A 15,772-nucleotide genomic window follows, 5' to 3' on the forward strand; every position below is an offset into this window, starting at 1 on the left:
GAAACAGGCTGAAAATGGCCAGGAGGTGCACTGTGTTAAAGCATTTGCACGGGCTTCCACCTCATGCAGGAGGTATGAGAACAGCCCCCCTTGGTGTGTGCCACTGGCTGCAGAAGTGGAAAGCTTGGGCAAAATCCTGCCAGAGGCAGCAAACCAAATATAACCTGGGCATCAGTGGAGCTGCACCCATGATAAACCCAATCCTTTCATCCCCTTATGTGGCCTCTCTGAAGATGCCTGGATCTCACTGCAGAGTTTTACTAGGACAGCAGAAACAGATGTTTTACACACACTTGTCAGGTTTTTGATCCAGTTTTTGACAATCAAAACTCTCAGTCCACAGCCCTAGACTGCAAGGACAGAGCATGCCTGGAGAAAGGGAGCAACTGATGCCAAGAGGTTTCCAGCAGACAGCTCCTGCTCCTAAAATGCCCTACTTTTATGCCTGGCTGTCTTTTCCAGATAGGTTTGAGTATAATCTGCATTTATCCAAGGTTTCCAAATAACCCATTAGGTCTCTTTATGTCAGTTCAAGAAACCCCTAGCAGAGTCACTGCTTGTTGGTTGTACAGTGCAGGTATGATGAGCTGGGCGCCTCCTGGAGATTTAGGAGGCATCATTGAGTTGTGATGCAACGTAAGCTTATTTCTATCTGAGAAATGCCAGTTACAGGAGTTTTCAATCACAGTTCTGCTTAAAGAAGTCTAGAAAGCCACAGCTGAGCCCACATAAAGCAGTATAACCCCACTATAAAGTTTAAAAGATGTTGAAATGCATCACTCAGCCACCCAAGCGTGAAAGAGACCCTTGGGGGAACCTGTTCTCAGAGGGTGGAGGGCAGGGAGAGGCAGGTGTGATGTCATGTTTCACAGATAGCCAGAACCACTTGTTGTTGTGCTTAGACTATTTTCCTGTCTGAATGCCCATGCTGCACTTTTAAATACTGCAGTGCACCAGGGGGGAATTTGATCTTTGCATGTCTACAGGGGGCATTAATATATACATTCAGATAATACTGAAATAAAGTTGAATAGTGTATTCTATTTATTTGTTTCCTTTCTTTTCCTTTATGACTGAGGATAAAAATGAAAATTTTCTTCCTCTAGGAGCAGACCTGCACTCTGAGACTTTATGGGAATTGCTTTGCAGGAACATAGACCTTCCTATTCCCATTCAAAAATCATTACCTCTCTTTGGAACAACTTCTTGCTGCCCCTCCTCAAAGCTGGTGTTCAAGACATGCTGGCTACTTTCTAGCAGGAACTCCTGCACTGAATAACAACAACAGCAACTCACAAGAGGCCAAAGCAGCCTGGGTCTTCCTCCCAGCCATTGGGAAATTGGCCAACTGGAAGCTTGAGAGCAACATTGCCTTCCCATATTATTTGAGCAGGGGTTACTGGGTTGCCCAGTGACCACCGTGGCTTCAGGAAGGAGTGGATGCCAACAGGATCTCTTCTCCAGAGCTCCCTCAAGGATGTGGTGAAGGGGGAATCCCTGAGTGAGTATATAGAAGCATCAGGAAAATTGTAGGGCTACAAAAAAGAGAATACCAGATAGGTCATATATGGCAGGAAAAGGGTAGAAGAATTGAAGACATATTGGAGACAAATATGTGTGGAACTGTGAGAGTTTCTAAAGTTGGGCTCTGATCAAAGACTGTTCTTGTGGTTTAGGGCCAAAAAAGTTCAGGCTCTGGCAGATAACCTGCAGAGCATTTCCATGCATAACTGGACCTTGTAAAGTCTCAGAGGACTCAATTGCTCTGTAACAAAACATAATCATAGTGTCCAGTAAGAGAAATGGATGCAGAAATTAACTTAGGTGTTTCTCAAGTCCTAAGAGACACGTTTCTACTGTTTAGTGACAATGAAAAGAAATTATATATGTGAAAAAGGACATGAATCAACAGCCTGGCTGTGTCAGGGTGTGGAATTATTCCCTGGGTACACGAAAGCACAGCAGACCAGAGCTGTGCAGGAACATCAGCGCAGGGCTAAAAAGACTGGCGTAACATCAAGTTTTTATGGACTGCTGAAAAGGGAAAAGACTTTTGGTCCTCAGTCCTAACAGCAAGCAAGAACAGAAGGCACGTGTTCCATCAGGAGGGAGGTTCTCCCTCCAAGAAGAAAATGGAGAGTTTTCCTGGTCCAACACAGGAAAAGTTTTCCTTTTTTTTTTTTTTTTTTCCTTTTTTTTTTTCCCCCCCCAAAGTGTAAAAAGAAAAGGGAGGTCCCACTCAGCAGCTCCTAAATCAGGTCCCCCGCATTGGCCTGGTGCCAATGATGAGGCCCAATGGACAACAGGAAAGAGGTGGGGTGAACAGGCTTGACACACACCTCTTCAGCTCTGCCCTATGAGCCCTTCTTGTTTTCATAGCAGTATCACTCCCTGTTCTTACTGCACATTTTTTAAACTGCATTTCAGGACCTGTTTCCTTATTAATATCCTCCTCCACTATCATTTTTGCTGAAAGAAAATATATTTATTGAAAGAATATAAAAAAAACTCAGAGAAATAAACCAGAGTGCGTTGCAGTATATCCTAAAAGGCTTCTCACTATGGAACTGTTTCCTTCCTTCCCCAGCTTTAACCTCAGACTCTTACCAGATGTTCCTGTTTATAGCAGGGCATCTGATTTTGAGTTTGGGGTCTCTCCAAATGGGGAGGAGAGAGTATAAAGCTGAAAGTAGGATGGGTGGCCTGACAGTGTCCAAACACAGCCAAGTATCTCAATTAAATCTCATTGGAGACTTGGCCTGCACTTCTGTAGGCTGCACCACGCTTGAGGCTGAGAGATGCTATACAGATGAGGAAGACAAATCCAGTAGATAGACTGATTGCAAGCCAATAAATTGAAGCCAGCGCAACATATGGACTCTCACATCTATCGGCCTTGGAAAGATTGCTCCCCACAGACTTCAAGGTTTGCCCAGACAAAGTGAAACATCCCAGGCACTGAGACTTTTCCCCTCTTTCCCTCAGATTGTTTTATAACACCACACCTCTCACTGCCAGCAGCATTTTCCCATTATGTACAGCCTAATCTTTCCCTTTAAATCCCTTTATTATTTGTAGTAAGATCTGGTTATATACTTAACACTTCCACCCTTCCCAAGGCTTACACCTGACAGAACTGTGCAGACTATTTAATCTTATGATTCTACCCCCTCTTGCTCAACATTTAGTGAAACTGTAAAACCCCTCTGAAGAACTGAGTCAGGTCCTTTACAGTACTGCATTCATTACTATGAGCTTTCCAATTCACATCCAGTATAAGGACTAGACACCTAAAACCAGATCCATACTGCTTTTCCAAATTAAAAATTAAATCTTAATATATGAAGAACCTGAACAATTTACTTCAGCATCGTGAAATCAGACTAATCTGGATTTATTTTTCAGCTCCAAAGAGAAAGAAACTACTTTATATATCTGCACCTCTTTAATTTAGAGACTCTATGTGCGGAGATGAAAACATTTTGCTGACAGTTGCAGCCTGATGCCCATCATTAAGATCTAAGTATGCCCAGTAATTATCTCAAATGCAGCCTTTATTCTTCCTGTTTGAACACAAAAGACAAGCTTGCTGAGTGTGTAGTGTTTTCTGCCAAGGAAATCACATAACTGCTTTGCTGTCCTTTCAACTAACAAAAAATCCACATCAGCAGTTAAAAGTGGGGTTTGACCTTTCTTGTATCTGTGATAAGTAACCTGCAGGAATCAGAAGGTGAGATCTGAGGTTAAGTTTTCTGCTTTTTATCATCTGCAGTGTGTCTCTTTGGGAACATGGATTTTATTTCATTGTTCAGTGACAGTATGTGTAATGTTGCCATAGCACTGGTGTAAGGACCTTGAACATTAGGCTTTCCAGCACATGACATACCTGTGAGTGGACATACTACAGAGAATTAAGGTTATGTCAGCTCCATCACACTGAAAGGGACACTCAAGCCAGACCTCAGGGCACCGTTCCTGTGTGGATTTTTGTCCACCTTCTCACCTTGCAACCACACATAATCACAACAGTGAAATGTGGAGATGACAGTGGAAATGAAATAATTTGCATAACAGATTAAGAAATAATATGAATTCCAGGATAAGGAATAGATAGCCATGGAGGAAGGGGAATGAACTTCCTTTGCCCTCAGCTGTATAGTCTTTGCCCCTCTGATCTCTGTTGGACACACCTCCAGTCCTGCCTTTCCGCAGCTCAGAAAGGATGGTGATGGTAGGGTTCCCACTTGGCACAAAATTTAACTCAGGAGTTCTCAGAGGAAAATAGGCTCTCAGAATTTTCCCTCTTTCCAGTGTGCCAGGCATATCAGCTCCTCTGCATCCAATTTTGCCTTTCCACACCATTTCCCCTGCCCTTTCCACTCCATGTTTCTCTGCTCTTCAATAGATTCCTTAGGTGGAGCATGTGTCCATGGGTACACAGCTGCAGACTGGGCTGTATGGGAGCTCAGTGGGGCAGCCCTGCATTTCCACCTACTCTGAAAGGAAAACCCCACTCCAGTAGCACAGCTGAATCTAAGTCAGTGAGAACAGAGAGAACAGGGGATTGCAGGAAGAAGGTGGGTTGTCTCTTTAACTCACTGCGCACTGTGGTTGTGTGATTTCTGAAGCATGTTGCTGTTTCTCCATTCACCAGAAGAGCTGGTCATAGCAAATTACCTTAGCCTGCACAGCTCTAATGGCTGTGTAATGCTGTGCTCACGCCCATATTTTCCTAAAACTTCAGCAGCCTGAAAATCTTCATCATTTCCTTGAAAGTGAGTGGGTTAGAAATACTAGCCACCATTGTGAGTATCATGTTTTGGGCAGCTCTGGCATGCAAGCAAGCATTGCCTCACTTTCATCTGAATAATGGTAACCAGAGACCCAGGGGAAAAGAGAGAGCAAGAAACTGCTTATCCACTTACACTCTCACCTACTCAGACCATGGTTGTGTTCAATCACTTACACTCTATTTAACAACACCCACTCTCTCCCCTGTATGTAGGACACAGCCTCCAAGCATGCTGCCAGTAGCAGTGGAAACACAAAAAGTTAAATGACCTTGGGAAGGAAAACCGCAACAGAATTAACGTCCCACCGGAATAACAAATGGATATTTTCTTGGTGTGGGCTTAATAAATTAAAACCGAGAGATTAACTTTGCCAAAGCAGAACCCTGAAGCAAAATGATTTACTCGGTATTTACAATTTTTTTTTTTTTTTTTTTTGCAAAACAATTTTCTATGAAACCATAGCAACAAAGGTCCAAGTGAATACTTGGAATGATGCTGGAACCATTCACGAGGGAAAAAGCCTATAATCTCTATTTTGGGTTGATGGAATGCAAGATTAAAGCTAAACAGAAAGAAATGTTTCAAAAGATCTTAAGCAGTTACATCACCCTAAGCCTTGTGAAAGGTGGACGTTTATAAAGATATTTTTACCAGAAAATTGTCCTTGACTTTTAAAAACTCTGTCTGGTAATTTCTGACAGGAAGGTTATGTGCAAACATGTCAAAGTCTTTCTTTCTTTCAAGATACGTAAAGAAATTTAACAGAAGAACTTCTGCAATGGACTTTTAATGAGATCCTGTATCCCAGCAAAAACCTGCATTTTTTTTCTGAAAGTTATTTTCCCTTCTTTGAAAAGAAGTCAGAATAAGAAAACAGAATCTGTTGCAACTTACCTTTACATTCGAGCAGATGACACCTATCTTTTCCAGGCAAAGCAACACCTTCCTTTTGGGTCGTGCAGTAAGAGCTGTAAATTGAAGCCAACAGGTAATTGTTGGTATTTCCAGATCCGTTAAAGCCAATTTGAACGCCTCGATGACAGATAATGTACTTCACGAAAACTTATTTGAAGCTTGATGCTCTTGTATTGAGCTTTGTAACTGCCTGTCTCAGCTAAATAAGCTCCCACTCCTTTCCTCGGACACTTGCCAACTTTTCTAATTTAAAGCAACTGTCTGCTTGCTATAAAACTCCTGCTGGAAGGAGCTCAATGTATACTGCAGAGCAACGAGCAAGCGAGTGCTCTGGACTGAAGAGGTGGGACAGATTCCTAGCCGGACATGGGGCACAGCCTCCCCGAGGTAATGTTATATCATCTTTGGAAAGCATTATCAGCTAAGTCGTCTCCTCGGTAAAGACACAGAAAAGGAAAAAAATCATACTCTTTCTGGCATGTCATCCCCTCAGCGTGGGATTTGGGAGGAGCACCATCTGCCTCAAAGTGAAGGAAGAAGCAACAGCCTCAAATGCACCAAGTGCTCAGAGCTGCCAAAAGAGCCTGCTCCCCAGATCCGAAGGGAGGCTCCCCATACTTTCTGAGGCAGGAATCCTTGCTCTGAGGCTTTGGGGACAGGACCAGGGACTTTCTCCTGGGCTTCCTCTGCTGCTGCTGCAGTGCAGGGTGCTCCTCTCACAGAGCTGGAACTGAGAACCTAAATGTGTCCCCTGTGATTTTAGAGATTTTCAAAAGAAAGTCATGGCAGATATCCTATCTTCTGAGACACCACCAAGCTTTAAATAATAGAGGCATGACTTCCAAAGGCATCGACATACTGGAGATGACTGTTCTGCTTTGCTCATATTAAGGTAGTGGCGCATGTGAAATATGACTCAAGCAGAAGAGCTGTTTAAGCTCATGTGGAAGGAGAATAATTCCTCCTTGTGAGGAATTTATTTCAACCAGCCTCAGCTGACCCACATGATGTGCATTTACGACTTTAAAAAAGTTCCCGTTTTACAAATATGAGTTCTCTGCAGAACAGCTAAAAATAAGCAAACAAAAAGGCATCAATATATGGACCCAAACTATAATACAGTGTGATTTTGGAAATTTCAGTTTCTGAGCACCCAAATTCCATGTTAGTACGACAGCATACTTCTGTAGATGCTTATGCTGGGTACTGTCTTGAAATGTGGATCATGAATAACCAACTGGAATACTGAGCACTTTTGGAAGTCTATGTAACAGATCTGTTCATGCTAACATGGCATAAGGATTACTGATGTCATTAGTGAGTGACTTTTGCTTTGTCAGCCATATTTTCTTGCAAAATTAACATATGCTAAGATGAGCTCATTAGACTGAATTAGACTGAATTTTAAAAGTGTTTGATGCACCTGAAAGAGGAAATCAATCTTACATGTGAAAACCAGCTAAAGTCAAAATGCAAACTGTTCATTCAGATTTTCTAATTCACTAATTTCATATTCAATGAAATACAAGGGCTGCTGCAAAAGTAATGCCTCCTATTTTATTATATTGGCCTATGACATCAGAGGCAAATATTGGTGATATGGCAATAGAAGTTGAACCTTCCCACCACCGTTCTGTTACATTTTATTGCCACGCAGCAGATGGCAGCAGAGGGGCACTCTGAGGAAATGGCTCTTGACATGGAAGTGTGGATGAAGCAAAGGTATGTCACTGAATTCCTCCAAATGGAAAACAAAAAATGCCCCCCTTGACATTCATTGATGATTGCTGAATATTTATGGAGGCTGAATAGTGGATGTGAGCTCAGTGAGGCAGTGAGTGGTGCATTTCAGCAGTGGTGACAATTACAACAGACCACCTCCACTGGCAGATATTTTTACAAGTGCAGCATGCAGGCTCTTGTTCATCTCAGGCAAAAATGCAGAGCTAATGGTGGTGACTGTGTTGAAAAAATAGTGTTTGTAGTTGAGAATTTGTTCTATCAAATAGTGTTATTGTGATCTGTGTATCTGTTGTAGTTTTCATGGAAATAAATAGGAGGCATTAGCTTCGTAGCAACCTATGCATTAAATATTTCAATTTTTTAATTAATAACAGGATTCTGTGCATTCAATCAATATAGACAAAATATTGCTACCAATGATGAGAGTAAGGATTTCAGGAAACCATTTCTGTTTCAATGAAGTATAAATTAATGATCTGCTGGTGAACTTCGTTGCAGACAAAAGTGTAGTGAAATACTAATACTGTCCTTATCATATCACTTTCATGTATTGTAGAAGCTCAATGGTTTTGGTGTCTTAATTTTCATTTTGTGAGCAGGAATTATTTATATCCTTTTAGGCACAGGCAATGCTGTAAACCTGTATTGGCATGCTTATAGTAATTACCTTGAATTCAGAGAACACTGCCCTCATTCTCACGCCCGCTTCTTTCTGCATCAGTTTAGGAAAACATGAGCTGCTGCATCTTATTCCTATTCATTCCTTGGGACCGCAGAGGCTGTTGTCCCTGTCACAGAGGGAAAAAAAAAAACAACACAAAAATGTTTATTAGTGACATAGAGAAGACTGGCAGGAATTTATATTGGCTTTATCTGTATTTATCTTCTTGTCTTGCTGTTGAACACAAGTTTTCATATGGTCATATACATGTGGATGTTTACTGCATAATAGTTTGCTGTGTCTTGAATACAAAAGAATAGAAATTCATGTGATAGATACATGAGAGAAACTGTGCTCCAAGGATTGTAGTCATCAGATCCTTGAGAAATTGTCATTTTTTTATCCTCTCATGAGAAAAGCAGCTGGGATGTTTTTCTGATGGCTTATTTTAATTCTTTCTATGATTAAAGTATTTTAAGATTCAGGAGGTTCTAATAAGTATCAAGGACATTTCCAACACATGTATCTGAGCCAGGAATCAAGCAAAACCTTTCTCTTGCAGCGAACCACTAGGCAATTGATTTGCTGGCAGGAAGGAATACAACTTTGAGGCATTACAAAATGAAGTACCCTTTGATGCTGGGACTTAGGATTTTCCTCTGTTATGGATGAATGCATTTACATCCAGATAATATACATTTCAGTTGTCACAAAGTTAATGTAACTGCATCAACTACTCATCTTGGTACTGAAATGAGAATGAGAAGGTTTATGTAGCACAGTGCACTCTAGGAAGTCACAAAGCTGCTAACAGCCAGAAGCCTTACTCTCTCCTCATCTGCAGTGATGTGAATGAACTTCATTCAGGTAAACAGAAATATGCCATTGTCCAGTGACCTACATGAAAATCAAATGTTACAAGAAAATATGATGCCAAAACACACAAAAGTTTTTGCTTTGTTTTTAAGGTGCGCTGGTTCATCCACCTGGAGAAGTCCAACAAATGAATGGCTGCAGAGTGGGATACGACCATGAGGAACAGCACAGGTCTGGTGGCTGCTGGGACCACACACTTCAGGGAGGCATCTAGATCACAGTGGATTAACTCTACGTATGTTTTTGTATTTGTATGGAATGCAAAGTGCAACTCCAACAGGGCTTCAGATTTTTCAAATGAGTATAATTTATTCTAAGCCTAAATTTGCTAGAAAACAAGGTATAAAGCTCATTTACCCAATGTGATTACCCAACTGAAATCAGTTCAGCTCTGCACCTCCATTCAATCACTAGTCACCAATGCAAAGCTAACACACGGGATTTAAATCTTATCTGCTTGGTGCAGCTTGGAACAGCAGTGCTATATGTACTGTTTGGAAATGGAGTGCTAATTGTTGCAAGTGGTGCAGCACGTTGCATTTCTCACCTTCCAGTGAATCAGATCAACCCAGTGAGGCTTGGAGTCTTACTAGGGTAGAGCACTGCAGCTCCATTTCTTCCACTATTTATCAGCTATTAAAACTTCAGTTGGAGTCCCACTTCACCTACATACTTCTCCACAAGATGAGGAAGGCTTTTCTCCTGCTAATTTTCCCCTCCCTTTTCCTTCAATGGCAAACTTTTCCATCAAGAGTCTTATAGACCAGAGCACTGAATTGCAGAAATGTATTGATGACTTAAGACACTGCTGGGAACTCAATGAGACTGACGAATAGGAAAGGGCTCCTGAAACATGTAGAGTGTTATACACTAACATCAGCAAAAAGCAAAGCTTTATCTAAATTGCCCATCTATCTTTTTTTCTCCAGTAATCTCCTTCCTCAAAGCATAGAGTGACCACTGTTCCAAATGCAGAACCAAACAAACAGCAGAAATAACACTTTTGTACTACAGAACTATCTGTTTTCAGTTATTAAAACTTTCTGCCTTGTGCTTATTATTCTTCTTTTATTTATCTTAGTGCATTCCAGTTTGTTGTACTGCAGACCAATATAGCTGTTCTCCAAACTCTAGACATTTATGTTACTAAGAAAATGTCATGTTTGAATCACTGGGCACAGCTGTCTATGGTGGAAAGGGAAATAAAGTCCATATCTGTCAGTTCACATCCCTTGCAGAACAGGGTTACTGCCCTTGCTTCATAGCTGGCCATACAGTTGTACACTCCAGAGGCATCTCAGCTTCCTCTCCATGAGGCCTCAGCTTATCACTCTTCTTTATTTTGGAAGAGAAAGAGGAAATAGGCCACCAGTTTATCTTCTACTCATATTAGCCAGATGGAATGAAAACATGCTTGGTATTCAAGACAGTGTAGTAAGAATAGCTTATATTTATTTTTCTTCTGCCAAGTGAAAGCCCAGCAGCAATGAAAGATAAGCCGGAAAGTAACAGATTCATTTAAAATTAGCCCACACAGTGGTTTGGGAGTACTGGGAAACAAAACAGTTCCTCTGAGCACCATTAACAGCTGTCTCTATGCCAAGCAAGAAGTTTGTACCTGCAGGAAAGCCAGCTCTGCTGTCCCTGTGGCATTGGTGCTGTGGTACCTCCACTGTTATCCACACTGCTCGTGATGCCACTGTCGGTGCTCTACAAATATGGGTGAAGTACCAGCCCCACTGCTGCTCCTCCAACACATTAAACCCTGGGCTTTAACATTTCTATGGAGATGATGGCTCATTGGTTTTGGAGATCATGAACAATAAGAGTGAGGACAACTGTACTGGAGAACTTAGCAACCTCAGGCTTTATTCTTTTTATTGCCCAGGACGAAAGGGTACATTAGTGAGGTTGTTTCTACAAGCTCCTCATTCAAAGCCCCTATGAAGAGGAATACTACAGACATACACAAAGGATAACAACTTTTCACTGCATGCACACACCAGTCTTAATTTATATGACACGAATCTATTCAACCACACATATGCAAACTACTTATTTTTCCTATCTTCTCTTTCAACCAGACAGGGTAGGAAAAGACTTTTATCCTATTCCACACTCCAAAGGGCTATACATGTAGCACTTCAAGTCATAAAGAAAACATCAGCTTGAACTACTTTCAAGTTTCCTTATTTTGTTTGTTCAAAGAGAAAGTTATTCGATTCCTTATGCTTCATTTATCTGAAGCAGCCTGCAATGTGCTAGCTGAGTGCTCTGACCTTTTGCATATTCTGTAGCTGATTGGTTCGGCCATCCATCTTCTCCACTTGTTGAAACCCTCACTTAGCAAAGAAAGGCCAACAGCCAAGCCTGCGTGAAAAATGTGATGCAAAAGGAATCAATTAGGAACAGGATATATTTCATTGCATTTCCCATAGTATATTAGACATCGAAGATTATGTAGAATCTGAAAAAGTGCCGAAGGTGCCTGAACTTCATGGCCGATGACAAATTATGACTATATTACAGTTTTAGAAAAATCTTTTTGGGAAGAAAATAATCTTACGAAATCTCTGGTAGAAAGCAGTCAGTGTTCCTATTATTTCCCACAGTGATCTAAGCTTTACTAGTTATTCTAGTTTATTTCTGACTACGTTTGCAACTTCTCTTATTTAACACAGCTAAGACCAAACTCTTTATTCTCCTTGGTGAGCCATGTCTAATTCAAACTATTTTTTTTGACAGTTCCATCCTCACTTTTGTCCAGCAATGTGAAGAAAGGAAGGAAAAAAGTGATACAGAGCAAATAAAACTCCCATTTGTTTAGCTGCCCCTGAAATCACAACTTCTCCTCTGCAGAATGACAAAGCTTTAACAGAGGGATGGGGGTTGTCCTGTAGGTAGAGGAGCCCATAGGCTGGTGGCCAAGCAACCTTCCAAACAGCAGGAGGTCTGGACTTGAACTTCCTCAGGCTCTGGGAAGTGCAAAGCCTGCATATAAAACTTGCCTGGACAAATGTTATTTATAGAACATTACCACTTGGATTTGGAGGGATGCAGCTGTACTAATCATGTTTTACGAGGAGTAGGCTTTTAGGACTAAAGGAAATGCAGAGAAGCATCACAGACCTTTAAAAATGGTTGTTTATGAAAGAGTTTCAAGTACTGCTGAGCTTGAGGATAGGTGAAAAGCTCACTGTAAAAGAAATTCAAACACAGAAGTTTATTTTGAACTGTTAATTTGTGCTGATTGTTTACCAGAAACAATGGCATTTGAATGGCTCATAGTCCAGTTATCTGGTCTCAAATCTTACAATTATGTTCTAACAATTATTCCCTGCAGTCAAAGAGAACTGGGTAAGAAAAGACTGTTTACCTCGGACAAGGATAGGAATCCTTGTGAATTCAGGCAGTGCAAAACCAGGGCAAAAACATAAAAAATATAGATTTGCTTTTTCTGATGAGAATGTTTTCTATGAACAGAGCAGCTGAAAATGTCCTCTTCCCTGAAGAGGGCAGTTGTTCTACACAATTCAGGAAGTGTCCCTTCTTCCAACCCTTCTTCCAACCCCTGTGTAGCCCTTGATCAGTGTGTTGCTTGTACAGAAGGGGCAGCAGCAGAGTACAGCGGTGTGTTCATGCAAAGAGACAGCCAGACAGTCTTTATAGCTATTTTCGTAACGCAGTAAATATCAGCCTTGCACATTAGGCACCCTGTGGTTCTCCCTGACTGCAAATACAGCTTGCTTGGGTTTGAAGAGAGCTTTATCTGACATCCTCCTGCAAACGATTCAAGGGTTACTCCAAGATAAAATGGCAACTGCTCAAGAAAACCCAACTCTATATATGAATATACGCATGTATATTCATTTCTGCTGTTCCTTCCATCTGTCTGATAAGCTGACTTTCCAGCTGCTGAGTTGCTATCAGAGGGTGGCATTTCTTCTTTTAAATGGAAAGAGGATTCTTTTAATTGTTAATTGATACCACCCCCTGGAGCAAAGGGTGGATGAAGCACGATTGATTACAGATGGCACCGTTATACAGCAGTGGAACAGGATGTGATGTGCATTAGCAGCAGAATACCTAACTACAAGGGCTCAGCATCAAAAACAATCAATTCAGTTCAGTCTCTTTGGAAAGTCTGGAAAGATCCATGCCATTAAATTCCTGTTCATAAAACTTTATTGTCTATGGATGCTTTTCCAAGTGAGTAGGCTGTTGGCTACACACATTTCCTGACCTGTACAAGTTCTCTGACACTAATGGTAACAAAATATAGCTGACAACCCTCTGAAATGAAACAGCTGAATCAAAACAAACATATCACTGCTGTCACAATAAGTCTGACTACTTAAAACTACAGAGGTAGCATAACAGCACTGACTAGCACGAGTAATTTATCTTAAAAAGTTGGAGCATATGTATTCATTAGTAGAAAAGCCTTCCTTTCATTTGTTCATACGTGCATCAAAAATGACGGAAGTTGAAATGAGGGATGTAAAATGACACATGCCTGGAGGAGTGGCCAAATGCACGAGCTCATCTTTTACTGCCCGGCACAGGAGTGGTACAGACACCCCAGCTCGTGGTGCTTCTTGTGAGCAGGAACAGCTGAAGTCTCTAACGTTAATTGCAGGTTTTCATTGAGGTGCCTCAAGCAGAAGATTACAACATTAGGGTCTGTTTCCACAGTGTCATGAGTCTTTGCATCCCTTTCTGCAGGAGGGATGGAGGCTGCCCAGCCTGGCTCTGGCCAGGATATTGCACAAGAGAAAGGGATTGAAAACCCTGCTCCTTCCTAGTCTACTGCTCCCATAACAAAGCTTGGAGCTTGCCTGCTGCCCATTGGTGGACTTCATCTGAGGTCTCAAATAGGGTTAAGGACAAGAGCGGCACACAACTGATCCAGGCAATCAAAAAAAATGTTGCTAGTTGCTATCAAAATACAGCTTTCTCCAGGCTTTAGGGGCCCAAGCAGGATTTCCATCAACTCTAGGGTTTCTGTATCTTCAGGTAGGCCTGGGGCTCCCTCGGGCTTTTGTGTTGGGATATGAAAGAAACAGTGGAGCTGGGGTAGAAGGAAGAGTTCCATGCAGGTTTCCCAGCAGTCCTGCTCAGGCTTCACTGCTTGGAAATGAAGGTACAACTTAACAGGAACAACAGCAAAGAATTTGGAAAAGCAGAAAGCAGGAGTTGGAGCAGCATCAAACCCTGGAAAGCTGCAAAGACCATCTCTGTTGCAATCCTGGCCAGTGCTGAGGTGTTCGGCTAGCTCACTGCAGCAGGGATGGGAATGTACAGTCTTAGATGAAGAGACATGCGTGTGTGGATGTGGAAGGTCTAAATAGGAAAAATACAGCCTTATGTATGCTTATTTTATGTCCAGTTTTCTTGCAGTGTGTGTTTCCTAACCAATTGCTAATTCACTCCATCTATAGTGAGTAAACAGACCAGCACTCTGGGAATCTGTTTTTAATTACAAAGTTATTTCATTTAATGATGAAAAACGAGGATATCTTTTTTTTTTTTTTCTTTTTTTTTCTTTTCTTTTTTTTATTTTTTTCCCCTGTCCCATGTGACCTCTTTTCTATAGGGCTTCTATTTTAAAAATTTCCAAGTAATTTTCTCTCCTGGTTCCAGAATTTCCCTGTTCTCCACCCCTTATATTTCTTGGACAGTACAACTCCACAGTAACTAATTGCACTGTGAATATTTATCCTTGCATATACCAGAGAGACTGCTCATGTCTATAGTGCTGTTTTTCAAAGTTTCTTGAAGCTTCCTGAGTGACTGCAGCCAAACAGCCCAAGAGGGATAGCACTGCAGGTCAGAGGTTACATCATTAGGAATTGCTAACAATAATTGCACTAATGTATCTTTGTGCCTCTTTGCAGCATATAACAGGGCTCATTAAGGGTTCCTCTACTGGGGCAGAAGTACCTGAGTGGGCTTACATGTATGAGGCTCATCTTTGAGAGACAAAATTGGTTCCCAAATAGCCCCAGAATGTAGACAGCATGGCCGTGGCTCTAATTGCCATCTTTAGACACCGTCTCTTCATCTAAAAGACTGTCCTTAGTTTGAAGATGGAACACCTGGAAAATAGACCCACTTTTATGGGGTATTTTTTGCTATTTTTAAGCAGGTATTTCTCTCTGCTTTCCAAATATCCTTTAAAGAGCCTTCAAAATCACTTCTCCCAAGAATCTCTCAGACAGCATCTGTGGGTTAAATCTCTTAACAATGTGAAACTGAAGGATGTCCCCTGGGCCCTGTCCTGCTGGCAGGGTGCAGCCTTTCAACACTCCTGCTGTGGCTGGCAGAAAAAGAGATGGTTGGGCAGCAGCAGGAAGATGCAATGAACATTTCAAGCATTTCAAACCCTGGCTTTTCAATACAATTCAAAGTTCTGGGATGTTCCAAGTGTGGCCTTACCTTGAGCGTTGGATACAGGTTTGAGCATCTCAATATAAGGGCATAAAGCTGTTAGAGTGTGTCCAAAGGAGGCCTACAAAGATTGGGAAGGGTCCACTGATTCTTCCAGCCCAAAGCAGAGGTGCTGAGGGGAGGCCTGATGGCGGCTGCATCTCCCCACAAGGAGCGGAGGGGCAGCGCTGAGCTCTGCTCGCTGTAACAGCGACAGGACCCGAGGGAACGGCATAGAGCTGTGCCAGGGAGGGGCAGACTGTGGCATAGAAGTGGCATTGTGTGCATGGCAACCAAGAATCCACCTCCCCCACAGCATCAGATCTGCGGCACTGTGAGCTCCTCCGGGCTCAGC

At 41.9% G+C, this 15,772-nt stretch overlaps 1 protein-coding gene and 1 long non-coding RNA gene across 2 annotated transcripts in view; both read right to left on the reverse strand.

Annotated features, from left to right (window-relative positions):
• Nucleotides 1–6,155, reverse strand: part of C1QTNF7 (C1q and TNF related 7) — a 41,844-nt gene extending 35,689 nt beyond the window's left edge. Inside the window, exon 1 of the mRNA XM_085545730.1 lies at nt 5,688–6,155. The gene's annotated coding sequence lies outside the window, so the exon portion shown is untranslated. The remainder of the gene's footprint in view (nt 1–5,687) is intronic.
• Nucleotides 6,156–8,118: 1,963 nt separating this feature from the next.
• Nucleotides 8,119–15,523, reverse strand: LOC146761139 (uncharacterized). Its single transcript, XR_014945495.1, has 3 exons — nt 15,427–15,523; nt 11,268–11,358; nt 8,119–8,239 (listed from the first exon to the last, which is right to left on the reverse strand). It is a non-coding gene; the product is annotated as an uncharacterized LOC146761139 (long non-coding RNA).
• Nucleotides 15,524–15,772: the final 249 nt, after the last annotated feature.

This window comes from Coturnix japonica, chromosome 4, assembly GCF_054131305.1.
Source record: "Coturnix japonica strain WE chromosome 4, WE-NBRP24, whole genome shotgun sequence".
NCBI lineage: Eukaryota > Metazoa > Chordata > Aves > Galliformes > Phasianidae > Coturnix > Coturnix japonica.